Source organism: Rhinopithecus roxellana, chromosome 8 (genome assembly GCF_007565055.1).
Source record: "Rhinopithecus roxellana isolate Shanxi Qingling chromosome 8, ASM756505v1, whole genome shotgun sequence".
NCBI classification, from domain to species: Eukaryota; Metazoa; Chordata; class Mammalia; order Primates; family Cercopithecidae; genus Rhinopithecus; species Rhinopithecus roxellana.
The window spans coordinates 11,322,479-11,338,035 of NC_044556.1; the positions used below are offsets into that span (position 1 = coordinate 11,322,479).

The window sequence follows — 15,557 nt, forward strand, 5'->3', positions numbered from 1 at the left end:
GTGGAGAGCCATGGGGGGGTTGCAGGCTGCAGCCGGCAGCCGAGGGGACCTGGGGGTGACTCAGGTGTGACTGCAGGAGATGCAGGAGAAAGGGTCTGTGAGGCTCCGAGTGGATGGTTAAGGCCAGGGCCGGCAGGGGGGGTCTCAGGGACCCCAAGCTGAAGGAGGAAGTAGGGGCCGCTCCAGCCTTTCCCTGCAGGCGGCCAGGCCAGAGGAAGTGGCCGGGCGGGGGATGCTTTGAAGTTGGACCGTGCTGGGCCGGGCAGATGGAAACCAGATGGTGGCCAGGCTCACATTCCAGCCCTCGGCCAGCTGGGCTCTGCCCTGACCTCTGGGTGCGGCTGCGGGGAACCACCTCCTCGCCTGGGGCTGGAGACTGGTCTGGGCTCCCGCAGGGAGGTGGGTGATGGACACGCTGGGACATGCCTGCCTTGGGGCGGCCCCTTCAACCCTGGGCTCCCTGGGCTTCCGGAATCCGCTCCGAGGAGCCTCCTAGGAGGGGCCAAGGCACAGACACCCAGTGGGGCCTCCCGGGGCTCCTGACTCCAGGGGTGCCTGGTAGCTTAAGGGGCGTCTCTAACCCCAGCAACCCTCAGGAGACTTAAGTTTGAACTGCCTGGAAACTCACAAAGAGTAAAGAGCTGAAAGCTGGACACGGTGTGGGAGAATGGCCTGGGCTGCGGCGGGGACTCGGGGAGGGCCGATTCCACCCTGCTCCGGGACTCAGTTTCCCTCTCCTGCAGAAGGGGATACTCCATGGGCCACGCCGCCGCAAGTCCCATTTTGCCAGTGAGAAAACAGAGGCTCAGCGTTGGGACAAGGGGTCTTGTGATCTTTTCTGGGTTTAAGATGGTACAGATGAGCGTATTGAGAGTGGATTCTCTTTAATTTCATTTGTTTATTCACCCAATATCGCTGTCTACCCGGGACTCAGCCCGCAGCAAGCCCTGGGCTGGGGGGCGGCAGGAGCTGGATAGAGACCTCCATCCCCGCAAGGTTATAGCCAAGCCCAGAGGGAGGGTCAAGGCCCCCCATTCAGTCGGTCCTTCGGGGGTCAGAGGTGGACCTGACCCTGGACACGTGCACCGCCCAGACAGCCGCGGCCTCCAAGGCCCAAAGCCGACGGGGGAGTTTTGGGGTGACCAGCCCAGATCAGGCAGGGACGAGGGGCCAGGCGCCCTGACCCCACAGCCTGCAGCGTGGCCAGAACAAAGGCGGGAGGCAGAAGCCACTGTCCAGCTTGTCTGGGCGATGCCCCGGGTCAGGGTCGAAGGTACCATGCAGGGTTTTCCTGCAGCGGGAAGCCAAGATGGGGAAACTGAGGCCAGAGCAGGGAGGCAGTCACTGTGTCACCAGCAGCCTCAGGTATTCATGGAGCTCCTGCCTCGTGCCTGGCCCCCTGGCCCCCCTGCACCTGCCCCCTGGGTGTACCGGGAACGGACTGCACAGAGGCCCTTAGAGGTAGACTAAAGCTCGGTTTGTGTGTAGGGACCTGGTGCCGCCTCCGGGCTGGGTCTTGTGTGTAGGGACCTGGTGCCGCCTCCGGGCTGGGTCTTGTGTGTAGGGACCTGGTGCCGCCTCCGGGCTGGGTCTTGTGTGTAGGGGCTGGGTGCTGCCTCCGGGTCTTGCAGGAGACGGGATTGGGACTCTGAGAAGATGGGGGCCGAGGGAGGGTTGTGGGCAGTGGGGCTTGGGGGAGGCCCCCGCCCTGCAGTCCTGTGATTTTTTTTTTTTTCCCCAGAGAAGGGCTCTCGCTGTGTTGCCCCGGTTGGTCTCAAACTCCTGGGCTCAAGTGATCTGCCTAACTCAGCCTCCCAAAGTGCTGGGATTGCAGGCCTGAGCCACTGCGCCTGGCCGGGCCTGGGATCTTACTCTGGACCGTTCGTGGCAGGTCCAGCTGCTGATGCTGCCACCCGCCCAGCTGGCCAGGCACCTGCATTCCCAGTGTCAACAGTGGCCTGGGCCCAACCAGCCCAGTCAGTGTTACCCCTGCACCTCCGCTGGGGCCCCTGTTGACTCTGGCGCCTGCCCCACCCCCTTCCTGGCACGTGGCAGCCCTGGCCCGCCGGCCGGCCGCTTGGCACTGTCTCTGCCTCTTCCTCCCAGGTCCTGGCAGGCCTCGGGGCTAACTTCCGCCTGCAAATCCTCGACAGCTGTGAAATTCTGCTGTCGGCTGCAGGTCTGGTGGGTGGCCAGGCTGCAGGGGGGGCCGGGCGCAGCAGGCTCAGGGCCACGAGTTCTTTCCCTGGACACCTGGAACCTCACTGCCTGGGGCCTGGGGACGTGCAGTTTTGGAGGCCAGCACGTGTCAGGCAGTGATTAGGATCTCAGCCTCTTGATGCCTGACGTAGCCTCCTGGTGGCCTCCCGTCACCCACACAGCAGGCCTGGGTTCTAGAAAGTGGCCACGGTAGGATTTTGTCGGATTATGATTATAATTTTTGAGACAGGGTCTTACTCTGCTACGTAGGCTGGAGTGTAGTGGTGCCGTCCTAACTCCCTGCAGCCTCAATCTCCCAGGGTCAAGCGATCCTCCTGCCTCAGCCTCCTGAGTAGCTGCGAGCACAGACGGGTGCCACCACACTCAGCTAACTTTTGTAGAGATGGGGTCTCACTATGCTGCCCAGGCTGGTCTAGAACTCCTGGGCTCAGGCAATTTGCCCGCCTTGGCCTCCCAAAGTGCTGGGATTACAGGCGTGAGCCACCGCACCCCACCATGGTGGGATTTTATTTATTTATTTATTTTTTAATTTATTTATTTGAGATGGAGTCTCACTCTGTCACCCAGGCTAGAGTGCAGTGACATGATCTTGGCTCACTGCAAGCTCCGCCTCCCGGGTTTACGCCATTCTCCTGCCTCAGCCTCCCGAGTAGCTGGGACTACAGGCGCGCACCACCTCGCCTGGCTAGTTTTTTGTATTTTTTTTAGTAGAGACGGGGTTTCAATGTATTAGCCAGGATGGTCTCAATCTCCTGACCTCGTGATCCACCCGTCTCGGCCTCCCAAAGTGCTGGGATTACAGGCTTGAGCCACCGCGCCGGGCCAAAAAACAGCTTTATTGGGCTATGGTTCACATGCCATACAGTTCACTGTTTTAAGTGTAGAGTTCGGGCCCCGCACAGTGGCTCACACCTGTAATCCCTGCACTGTGGGAGGCCAAGCCGGGCGGATCGCCTGAGCCCAGGAGTTCGAGACTAGCCTGGGCAAGGTGACGAAACCCTGTTTTTACAAAAAAAAGAAAAAAAAAATTAGCAGGGCGTGGGGGTGCACACCTGCAGTCCCAGCTACGTGGGACCCTGAGGTGGGAGGATCACCTGAGTCTGGGAGGCGGAGGCTGCGGTGAGCTGTGATTGCAACACTGGACTCCAGCCTGGGTGACAGAGCAAGACCCTGTCTCAAAAAATAAATACAAACAAAGTATAAACTCAGCCGGGCGTGGTGGCGAGTGCCTGTAATCCCAGCTACTCTGGAGGCTGAGACAGAATCGCTTGAACCCAGGAGGCCGAGGTTGCAGTGAGCCGAGATCGTGTCGTTGCACTCCAGCGTGAGTGACAGAGCGAGACTCCCTCTCAAAAAAAAAAAAAAACAAGAACAAAGAAAAAAAAAGAAATGGGATCACACACCGCATGGCCTTCTGTGTCTGGCGTATCTCACTGAGCGTGACGTCCTCAAGGTGCATCAGCACCATGGCCTGGGTTAGAGTCTCCTTCCTTTTCATGGCTGAGTCATACTCCGCTGTGTGGATGTGCCCTATTGTGTCTACCAGTTCAGCTGTCGATGGCCACTTGGTTGGTTTCTGCCTTTTGGGTTTGTAGCGCTGGACAGGTTTTTATGTGGGCGTATGTTTTTGTTACTTTGGGGTGTAGCTGGGTCTGTTGGTGTCTTCATATTAACACATCAGAGGAACTGCTGCACTGTTTAGCAAGCAGCTGCCCACCTTACCTTCCCACCAGTCACAGATGTGGGTTCCAGTTCCTCTACATCCTCAGCACTTGTTACTGTCAACTTTTTTTTTTTTTTTTTTGAGACAAGAGTCGTGCTCTGTCACCCAGGCTGGAGTTCCCGAGTAGCTGGGATTACAGATGCCCATCACCACGCCCAGCTCATTTTTGTGTTTTTAGTAGAGACAGGGTTTCACCGTGTGGGGCAGGATGGTCTTGAACTCCCAACCTCAGGTGATCCTCACACCTCAGCCTCCCAGAGTGCTGAGATCACAGACGTGAGCCACCGCGCCCAGCCTATGGCCGACATTTTGGTCCTGGCCTTCCTTGTCGGGGTGGCGTGGTTTCTCACTGTGGTTTTGATTTTTATTCAGTGTTGGGATTTCTGCCTCCGCTTTCCATGGTAAAGCTTGCTCCCCATGGAACGTGCAGGTGAGCTCAGAGGCGTAGGAATGGCAGCACTAGCCAGTCTCATGAAGAAAGTCACTGAGTGTTTTAGACAGGTCCTTTCCCAGATCCTCACATGATCCCACAAGGAAGAAGCTGCTGTTGAACCTGTTGTGCAGGTGAGAAACTGAGGCCTGGGAACGATGATACGACCTGTGCACAGTCTCATGAGGGAAGTGTCAGAGCTGGAGTTTGATCCTGGGATGCACCCACCAGAGAGAACCCAGGAGTGTGTGGGTGGATGGCCCGGGGAGCCTCTGGCGGGATGGTTTTGAGGAAACCCAGCTGCCCCTCGGTTTTTTTTTGTTTTGTTTGGAATGAAGGTGGTTCGGCCAGGGCAGACCTCAATGCTGTCCTCACATCCAGGTCTCTGGGCCTGGCAGCTGGGCGTTTGTGGGCACTGGGGCAGCGACAGCCACCAGCACCTCTCGGGCTCAAGGCCAGACACACCTCGCTGGGCCCAGCCCCAGAGACCACTGGGTCCTCACCACGGTGCCTGCCAGGCAGCTCTCGGGGGGTGAAGCAGGACCCCAGCAGGAAGCAGGCGTCCAGTTCTGGTTTTTTTTGGTCTTTTCAGCTCATTTGGTTTTTTTAATTGTGGAAAATACACATAGATACATTATTTTATCTCTTTTTTTTTTTTTTTTTGAGACAGAGTCTCTCTCTGTGGCCCAGGCTGGAGTGCAGTGGCGCGATCTCTGCTCACTGCAGGCTCCGCCTCCTGGGTTCACGCCATTCTCCTGCCTCAGCCTCTCGAGTAGCTGGGACTACAGGCGCCACCACACCTGGTTTGTTTATTTATTTATTTATTTATTTATTTATTTATTTATTTATTTTTAGACGGAGTCTTGCTCTGTCACTGAGGCTGGAGTGCAGTGGCACAATCTCGGCTCACCACAACCTCTGCCTCCTGGGTTCAAGCAATTCTCCTCCCTCAGCCTCCTGCATAACTGAGATTACAGGCGCCCACCACCATGCCCAGCTAATTTTTGTATTTTTAGTAGAGACAGGGTTTCACCATGTTGGCCAGGGTGGTCTCGAACTCCTGACTTTGTGATCTGCTCGCCTCGGCCTCCCAGAGTGCTGGGATGACAGGCGTGAGCCACCGCACCCGGCCTCTCGATACGCTTTTGGTTCCAGAAGTAACACTTGACGCTCTTTTTGCAGAGAGGCAGAAAATGGAACGTTTACAGTGAACCCCAAGTCCCCCTTGACCTCTGGGGCATGAGCCGCGCGTTCTCCAGGCCTTTCTCTGCCCATGCGCACCCAGGAATGTGACCTGGGAGGTATCTAACGTGATCTTCAGCGGAGGCCGAGAGGGTCCTCCCACCGCTGGCTTCGAGGAGCTGTTTATCGCGGTGCGTTTGCGTTGTAATTGGGATGTTCCGAGATGCCTGGTTCTTTTCAGCTGTGTGGATGTTCCCCTCGTGGCCCTGGACACCGACATATCCATCCACACGCTTCCCGCGGTCATTTCCCTGTTGTAAACAATACCATAATGAACATCTCTGGGGCGTGGGAGGTGCTTGGAGCAGTGTGCTTGGGAGGAGGTAGGGAGCTGGAATTGCCAGGGCTCTGGGAGAAGCGGGTGCACGTTTTCTTCATCCTGTCCTGGAGACCGCCAGGCTGGTGGGACCCAGAGCTGGATGTGAAGGTAGCATTGGGATCTGCCCTGGGCTCACCACCTCCATTGCAGACTGAGATCTCGGAGGGGCCTCTGGGCTTTCCCAAATCCCTCGAGGGGTCAGGTCTGGGCTAGAGGAGATTGAGGGGGAGGCTGCCCAGAGGAAGAGGCACTGGGGCTGGGGCTTTGCAGAATGTGTAAGAGTTCGTTAGTGAGACAGTGATCCTGCCTGTTGGATCGCTGTGGCTGGAGCGTAATGTGTAGGGCCAAGGTGGCCAATTTTTTGGCTTCCCTGGGCTACATCGGAAGAAGAAGAATTGTTTTGGGCCTCACGTAAAATACAGTAACGCTAATGATACCTGATGAGCCAGAACGTTTGCAAAAAAAATCTCATTGCGTGTTAAGAAATTTACACATTTGCATTGGGCTGCGTTTAAAGCCATCCTGGGCCGTGGGGCAGTCAAACTCGGTGTAGCAGGAGCGGTGGGCAGAGCATCAGGGCACCCAGAGCTGGGCTCAGCGGGGAGCCTTGGTAGGGTTTGGAGCTGGGAGAAGGAGGCTGGGAGGACAGAACGGAGGCACCCTTGGTCCAGGCAGGAGTAGAAGAGGCCAATGCTGCAGCTGGGCTTCTGGGGCATAAGAAGGAGAAGGTAGAATTTTCCCAGCCCAGGCGGGTGCTCCAGGCAGATGGTGCAGCTGGGGCCTTTGCCCAGAGGTCAGGCAGCAGGTTCCAAGTGCACAGAGCCAGCGGCTATGTTTGAGACAGAGTGTGTTTGTCGAGAGGGCCCCGAGCCAGGCCCTCGGCTGCCAGCCCTGGTGCCTTCCTGGGCCTCCGGGAGGCCTGGCTGCACGTGAGCTGGGGGGAGGGCCGTCGGGAAGCCCCCCGGCGTCTGGTCCTCCCGCCGGGGCAGCGCCTGCCTCATCAAAGCCGCTGTGGCTGCTGGCGCCGCGCCAGCCCGGGCCCTGGAGGGCGAGGGGAGGGTGCCTGCCCGCCAGCCCCTGGCACCATGCCCCAGCCTATGCCCATGCCAGGAGCCTCGCTGACTCAGCCGGAAGAGCCTTATCTGGCCCCTGCACCACCGCCTGGCCACCGGGTCACCGCCGCGGGGTCACCGCCGCCGTGGCCTGGCCCCACGCCCACCGCCGGCGTCCCACCCTGGTCGCTGCTGCCAAGCGCCGGCCACGCCCCATGCTTTCTAATAACACACGCGGCAGCCCGAGGGAGCGGTGCCCGCAGGCAGAGAGTGTCCCCGCGTGGTGCCTGGGCGGGGAATGGGCGTGGCAAACCGCTGTGGCGTGCGTGCGAGTGTGCACGCTGGGGCTGTGGCCGGGCAGCATTGTGGGTCTGGTCTTGTGGCACCCTGCCTGGGAGGGGTCTTGCCCCAGAGACGGCATCTTTGGACCCTCCATGGCCTCTGCCCACCGGGCGCCTGCTGGATTCTGTGGGTCTCATGTGTGGGGCTGTGTGCACCCAGCCAGCGCCACCTCACACGTCCGCCTGCATGTCCCCAGCCAGCACCACGGTGTTTGTTCAGGTCTCTGTGTGCTGAGTGACGTGACAAACTTCCCACGTCCCTGTTTTGCGTGGACCTGTTGGTGAGTGTGTCCAGGCGCGCGTCTGCCCTGCTGTCCGGTGTGAATGTTTATGTTGGGGTGATGGTCTCTTGTGTAGGCATTTTTTTAACGATAAAGATGGGATCTCGCCATCCTGTTGCCCAGCCTGGTCTCAAACTCCTGGGCTCAAGTGATCCTCCCACCTTGGTCTCTGAAAGTGCTGGGATTACAGGCGTGAGCTGCTGTGTTGGACTGGTCTCCTGTGTTTTGTGTGGATGTGGCTGTGTGTGTGTGTCAGGGGTGGCTGCAAGCGTATGTGTGTGTGCACGCCGAGGCTGGAAAGTGTGCGTCCAAAAGCGTGCCTGCCTGGGCTCCCCGCGTGTGCACAAGTGTGCCTGTGATGGACGACCTTCCTGTGTGCCTGAGTGTCTGGGGGCCTCGTGCTGGCCCCTGAAGCATGAGGTCACGGTGGGGCCTGTTAACCATTAGCCCCCCGGGGCTGCCAGAGAGTGGTGCTGTCTGTCTTGGTCAGCGGTGCGCATCGGCCGCAGGGCACAGATCAGCGCCCGCCCTGCCCGCCGTGGGCTCTGGAGCCAGCTTAGCTGACGGAGCCCTGGTGACCGCCAAGCTATGGACAGGGCCTCTGGGGGTGCACCCCCACCCTCTCTGACCCAGAGGAGCTGCCGGCAGAGCCCTGTCCTCTCTTGCCTCAGTTTCCCTGCTGGACACAAAGGGCTGAAGTCCAGGTCCCTTCGATGCCCCAAATTCTCTGTCAGTCCTGACCAGGGCATGGCATACCAGGGGCTTCACCCACGAGGGACGCTTGACTCAGGGTCCTCTTCACTGGCGTCCGGGAGCCGCTGCGGTGCCGACCTGGTGGGTGGCGCACGGGGGGCGGGTGCGGACCGCCTCTTCTCCGCTCTGCCGACTGCACACGGCCAGAGGACAATTGGGGGTCACAGGGTTAAACGGTGACTAATCTGGCCATTGAAGGCCCCGGCGCCGGGATGTGGCCTTGCCCCTTGGTCAGGGCTGGGCTGGGGGTCCGTGGGCCGAGGCGGGTGGGCAGGGAGTGGGTGGAGGCCGCTGGCCCGCAGGCCCTGGTTCTGGCCAGGCTCAGGAAATGGGCTCCCTGGGGACTCAGGCCCCATGCCCAGAAGCCACGCCGGACACATGTCCGATTCCATGCCCAGCAGCCTCCTCTGCCACCCTCGGAGACAGAGAACGTGAGAGCAGATGAGAACCCGCTTTCCAGGAGGAGCCCCGTCCTGGATTGGATGGCGTCCCCCGAAACTCAGGTCCACCCGGAACCTCAGAAAGGAACTGCATTTGGAAATAGGGTCTCTGCAGATGTTGTTAGCTTCAGTGAGGTCCTGTGGCGTCGGGTGGCCCCAAATCCCATGCCGGTCGGTTGTCCTCTAAGGGGGAGGTCACGCTGTGATCCCTGCGCTTTGGAAGGCCAAGGCAGGAAGATCGCTTGAGTCCAGGAGCTTGAGACCAGCCTCAGCAACAGAGCGAGACCCCGTCTCTACACAAATTAGCTGGGTGTGGAGTGCACGCCTGTGGTCCCAGCTACTCAGGAGGCTGAGGTGGGAGGATCACTGGAGCCTAGGAGTTTGAGACTAGCCTGGGCAACATAGTGAGACCCCATCTGTAAAAAGATAATAAAATTAGCTACATGCGGTGGTTTGCTACTGTGGTCCCAGCTACCCAGAAGGCTAAGGCGGGAGAATTGTTTTGAGCCCAGGAGGTCGAGGCTGCAGTGAGCTATAGTGGCACCACGGCACTCCAGCCTGGGCGACAGGGCAGGACCCTGTGTCAAAAAAAGAAAAAAAAAAAAGGACGGGCATGGTGGCTCAAACCTGTAATCCCAGTGCTTTGGGAGGCCGAGGCGGGCAGATCACCTGTGGTCTGAGGTTTGAGACCAGCCTGGCCAACACGGTGAAACCTTGTCTAAAATACAAAAATTAGCTGGGCCTGGTGGCAGGTGCCTGTAATCCCAGTTACTTGGGAGGCTGAGGCAAGAGAATTGTTTGAACCCGGGAGGCGGAGGCTGCCGTGAGCCGAGATTGCGCCACTGCACTCCAGCCTGGGCGACAGAGCGAGACTCCGTCTCAAAAAAGAAAAAAGAAAAGAGAAATTTAGACACAGACACTTGAGGAGATAACTGTGTGGAGACAGAGGCAGAGGCTGGAGCGATGTGGCCACAAGCCAAGGACACCTGGAGCCCCCAGAAGCTGGGAGAGGAGGGAAGGGCCCTCCCCTGGAGTCCCACTGATACGCTGATCTCAGACTTGTGGAGAGAGGACATCTCTGCTGACGTGGCACCATGCCCTGAGCGAGGTTAGGGCAGAAACACCAGGCTTTGCCTCCCTGGGCGCATGTGTCTGAGCCTGACCGTCTCATGGGCACTTACGGGGCACCTGCTTTATGCCAGCTCACCTGCGTACTGGGGACACAGCCGTGCATAGAGCAGAAGCTCCTGCCCCTGGCGCTGGAGTCCCGACGGCGGGCAGCGTGGTGGAGGGCGGGCCTGTCTCGCCGTTATCTCCCGGGCGTGTCTGCTCCCCGTGTGTCTGGCTGCAGGGGCGCGTCTGGGGTGTGTGTGTGTGTGTGTCTGCGTGGGAGTGGCTGACTGTGTGGCTCACGGAAGCCTGTCTGGGTAGGAGTGTCGGTGGTGGGGTTCCCTCGCGGCCATGGTGTGTGTCTCTCGCGTGGCAGTCCCCGGCCTCAGCCCCGTTGCTCCGGTGCCCCCAAACCTTTACCCATCTCAGGGGCACCACGCTCACTGCTACAAAAGTGGGTCTTCCGGGCACGTGAGTGTCCCCCACCCAGGACCCCTGACCCCGGCCCTGGGAGGGCCCCACTGCCAGCCTGGCTGGACCTCCTTCATAGTCTGGTTTTCGGGGATGGATTTTGAGACAGGGTCTCGTGCTGTGGCCCAGGCTGGAGTGCAGCGGTGCAGTCATAGCTCACTGCAGCCTCCACCTCCCGGGCTCCAGTGATCTTCCCCCTTCAGCCTCCCGAGTAGCTGGGAGCACAGACAGTCACCACCACACCCGGCTAATTTCATTTTATTTCTTGGAGACACGGTCTTGCTGTGCCATTTCTCTGGGAGCAGGCTGGGCGTCTCTGCCCCAGCTGGCACCCTGCCCGGCCACCGGCCCCCCCAGTTGGCCACGTGCCCAGCCCTTGGGGGCACTTGGACCTGGTTCTTGGGGAGGAACTAGGCAGATCACCTCTGGTTATTCATTGCTTTAATGCCACCTGGTGGGAGAGAGCCCAGCCACGCCAATGTGCAGCGATCCCAGCTCTGCCCGACCTGGGCCAGCCGCCTGTGACCTCCTCTGGGCCGCAGTTTCCCCGCCCATAAGACAGGGATGGCATCGGAAGGAGTGCAGCTCCTGTGACTTCGTTTTCATCCTTGGCCATTACGGTTCCCCAGGTTTCTCTGACTCCTGTAAGGAGGGGATGGTGTACAGCGTGGGCCCTGCTGCCTGCCCTGGGCGGCCCCAGTCCACCTCCGTCTGCTCCCTGCGGGGTGAGGTGTCCCTGGAGCAGACACAGCCTTGAGTGACTCCTCCGAGGCTGCTGCCCACGGTAGGGGCAATTCCTTCCTGTCCTTGACCTGGGGTTCTGGCAGAAGCTCCTGCCGGATGTGCCCGAGGGACCCCGGATCCTGAGCCCACCAGGGCGGGCCCTTCCTCTTGACTCCCGGGTGAGAGGTGGGATGCGGCCCCTTCCTTCCTGCAGCCGTCTTTGGGCTCAGACTACAGGTGGGCCCATGTCTCACTGTGGGGACGGCGTCGACGTGGCCGGGCCAGGCATGTTCTGGCCCCTTGGACTGCCCGGCTCCTGCTGCTGGTGCCTGGCTGCATTTCTGTTCAGAGAACCTGGGCTGGGAGTGATGGGACCGCAGTCTCCCACCAGGTGCCTCTTTTCTTCTGGGGCTTTCTGGGACTGTCCAGGTCCAGTCTGCAGAGAACCCCAGGACAGAGTTAATTGCCGAGTGCCCAGCCCTGGACAAAGTACTTGGACCCTGTGGTTCCTCGAAGCCCATTTCTCAGCAGGGAAAAATGAGAGCCACAGAGGCAGGGCCCCGGTGTCCAGGTGGGAGCATGAGGGCGTATTGTGGGTGGGCCGGCCGGTCTGCGGGGCGGGGCCCTGTGTGGGACACCCCAGCGTGGCAGGTTCAGCACTGCCTGGGGGAGAGAACACTGGGTATTTCATTTTTATTTTTATTTTTATTTTATTTTATTTATTTTTTTTTTTTTGAGACGGAGTCTCACTCTGTCGCCCAGGCTGGAGTGCAGTGGCCGGATCTCAGCTCACTGCAAGCTCCGCCTCCCGGGTTCACGTCATTCTCCTGCCTCAGCCTCCCGAGTAGCTGGGACTACAGGCGCCGCCACCTCGCCCGGCTAGTTTTTGTATTTTTAGTAGAGACGGGGTTTCACCGTGTTCGCCAGGATGGTCTCGATCTCCTGACCTCGTGATCCGCCCGTCTCGGCCTCCCAAAGTGCTGGGATTACAGGCTTGAGCCACCGTGCCCGGCTTTATTTTTATTTTTTTGAGACGGAGTCTCGCTCTGTCGCCCAGGCTGGAGTGCGGTGGCGCAATCTCAGCTCACTGCAAGCTCCGCCTCCCGGGTTCACGCCATTCTCCTGCCTCAGCCTCCGGAGTAGCTGGGACTACAGGCGCCGCCACCTCGCCTGGCTAATTTTTTGTATTTTTAGTAGAGACGGGGTTTCACCACGTTGGCCAGGATGGTCTCAATCTCCTGACCTCATGATCCGCCCGCCTCAGCCTCCCAAAGTGCTGGGATTACAGGCGTGAGCACCGCGCCCAGCCTGGGTATTTCTTTTTTTGTTTGTTTGTTTTTTTACTTTTACTTTTTCCTTTTTATTTATTTATTTATTTATGAGACAGAGTCTCGCTCTGTCGCCCAGGCTGGAATGCAGTGGCACGATCTCGGCTCACTGCAACCTCTGCCTTCCGGGTTCAAGCGAATCTCCTGCCTCAGCCTCCCAAGTAGCTGGGATTACAGGCGCCCACCACCATGCCCAGCTAATTTTTTGAATCTTTAGTAGAGACGGGGTTTCACCATGTTGGCCAGGCTGGTCTTGAACTGCTGACCTTGTGATCCGCCCGCCTTGGCCTCCCAAAGTGCTGGGATTACAGGCATGAGCCACCACACCTGGCATACTTTTTTCTTTTTATTTATTTATTTATTGATTTATTTTTAGATGGAGTCTTCCTTTGTTGCCCAGCCTGGAGTGCACTGGCCTGATCTCGGCTCCCTGCAACCTCTGCCTCCCGGGTTCAAGCAATTCTCCTGCCTCAGCCTCCTGAGTAGCTGAGATTACAGGCGCTAATTACATGCCCGGCTAATTTTTGTGTTTTTAGTAGAGATGGGGTTTCACCATGTTGGCCAGGCTGGCCTCAAGCTACTGACCTCAAGTGATCTGCCTGCCTCGGCCTCCCAAAGTGCAGGGATTATAGGCGTGAGCCACTGCACCTGGCTAATTTTTTCTTTTTTTAATCCCAGAGGCTTCAAAACTAAGATTCTGTTTGTGTGTTTGTTTGTGACAGGGTCTTGCTCTGTTGCCCAGCCTGGAGTCATCACGGCTCACTGCAGCCTCCACCTCCTGGGCTCACGCGATCCTCCTGCCTTAGCCTCCCATGTAGCTGGGATTACAGGTGTGCGCCACCATGCCTGGCTAAGTTTTGTTTTTGTTTTTGTGAAAACAGGATTTTGTCATCTTGCCTGGGCTGGTCTCAAACTCCTGGGCTCAAGCAGTCTGTCCGCTTCGGCCTCCCACAGTGCTGGGATCCCACAGTGGGAGCCACTGTGCCCAGCCCCCACTGAGATTCTGCATTTGTGGCTTCCTGATCCTTTGAAATGTTTTCTGGGTGCCCCCCAGTGCTGGGCACCGTGGGGTGTGTCTGAGTGTGGCCCGGGGCACCCCCTGCTGTCAGCCCAGATCTGCGTGTGTGTCTGCATCTGTGAAATGGGTTTCCTGGCAGACAGAGGGGTTGCTTAAGGCCAGTGTCCTGGGTGGGTGGTGGGGACTCCACTGGGGACTGCAGTCCCCGGAGTTCCATGTCATTTCTCGCCGCCATGCTGCCTCCTGCCTTCTCTGCACCAACTTTCTGGAAGTGCCTGTCAGCTGATGCCTCCCCAGCCGCATCTCAGCGCCAGGCCTGCCGCTGCCCTCCCGTCCTCATGTGTCTCAGTTTCCCCAACTGTGACACGGGCTGGCAGCCGGTCAGGGTCTCCTCCCTGAGCGAGGGACTCCCCCATCCATGTCTCAGCCTCCACCCAGCTGGCCCAGGACCGTTTCCCAGGTGAGAAGACCGAGGTTGCAGGGTGGCGATCGCACGAAGGGCCCGTCACGGGAGAACGAGGAGGGTTGGCGTCAGCGAGCTCCCCCGGATCTCGTGATCCGGAAATCCAGAGAAATCCAGAGAAGCACCTTTACCGCGCTGGCTTCCCAGGCTGCGCCTCGTGGTCATCTCTGGAGCGCGTTATTAATATCCGCCCCGTGGGTGGGGCGCTGTGTATTTCCAGAGAGGGGCCTCGGGGCCCGCCAGGGCCGGGGGAGTGGAGCTGGCAGATGTTCAGCCCTGCCCAGAATCACTTCCCCAATTTCCCCACGCCCGGCAGGGCCCTCAGCATCTGCATCCGCCGAGGCCCGGCTGCGCTGACGGGAATTGAAAGCCTCGTGGCTTAGGCAGGCGGGGGAGCCCCCGGCTGGTCAGGTGCACTGGGAGCAACCCATGGCCAGGCTGAGCCCAGAGAGGGCAGGGAAGGGCCTGAAGTCACACAGCAGACACTAGCTAAGTAAGTGCCTGCTGTGTGCGGGCACAGGGTCACCCTACAAGTAAGCGCCTGCTGGGTGTGGGTGGCCCTGCCTTCCCCCAACCCTGCATTGCCCACCGGTCAGTCGGGGCCGCCTGTCTCCTGGTGTCTTACGTCGCAGTCCACCTGCCCCCGCTGACCTCTTCCTCCTGCTCCCTGAACCGGGAAGTCCGGGCCCTTTTTGGACACTGCATCTCCTCGGCGTACAAGATAGTCCAGGACATACAAGAGGTGCTCAATAACGGCTGCAGAGCGCACTGTCCTGGCAGAAACCCTGTGGGCTGACAGCCCCGTGTGGCCGGCCCTGTGGTCCGTACTCAGCTCTGCCGTCTCTGTCAGTCCTGGGAGTTTCCGCCACGGGAAAAACATCGAGACTGAAAATCCCCGGCGTCCCGGGGCCGCGCCGCAGCGCCAGCTTTCGCTTCTTGATGGCATCAGCCCTACCCCCACCATGGGTAAACTGAGGCCCGGAGAACGGGCAGGCTGGGGCGCGAGACTCCAGGTCCTCCAGGTCCTCCTGCCCCCCTGCCCTCCTCCCGCCTGCAGCCCCAGGCTCTGCTCCGACTTCATTCCTTCTTCATTCCTGCCTCATCCGTCCAGCTGTTCATTCCTGGCCTCTGGACTCTGTGGGAAAGGGAGGAGGGACGAGGCCTGGAATCTTTTTTTTTTTTTTTTTGAGACGGAGTCTCACTCTGTTGCCCTGGCTGGAGGGCAGTGGTGCAACCTCGGCTCACTGCAGTCTCCACCTTCCCAGTTCAAGCTATTCTCCTGCCTCAGCCTCCTGAGTAGCTGGGATTACAGGTGCCTGTCACCACGTCCGGCTAATTTTTGTATTTTTAGTGGAGATGGGGTTTCACCGTGTTGGCCAGGCTGGTCTCAAACTCCTGACCTCAGGTGATCCGCCTGCCTCGGCCTCCCAAAGTGCTGGGATTATGGGATTACAGGCACGAGCCACCGCGCCCAGCCAGCCTGGAGTCTACAGCAGTGATGTGGCTGTGGGGGCGCACTCTGGCCGCCTCCTTCCTGCCTCTCTGGGCTGTGGACAAGTGACAGGCTTTGCAGGTTGCTGGTGCTCTGCAAACCTGGTTACCAGACAGCTGTGGACCCCCTCCCTGCCTCAGTTTCCCCAAAT

The 15,557-nt window shown here is 59.2% G+C and overlaps 2 protein-coding genes across 4 annotated transcripts in view; both read left to right on the forward strand.

The window, feature by feature from the left end:
• Positions 1-15,557, forward strand: part of MIER2 (MIER family member 2) — a 993,207-nt gene that overhangs the window by 22,426 nt on the left and 955,224 nt on the right. The window lies entirely within an intron of this gene.
• ARID3A (AT-rich interaction domain 3A) overlaps positions 1-15,557 on the forward strand; it is a 48,924-nt gene that overhangs the window by 8,114 nt on the left and 25,253 nt on the right. The window lies entirely within an intron of this gene.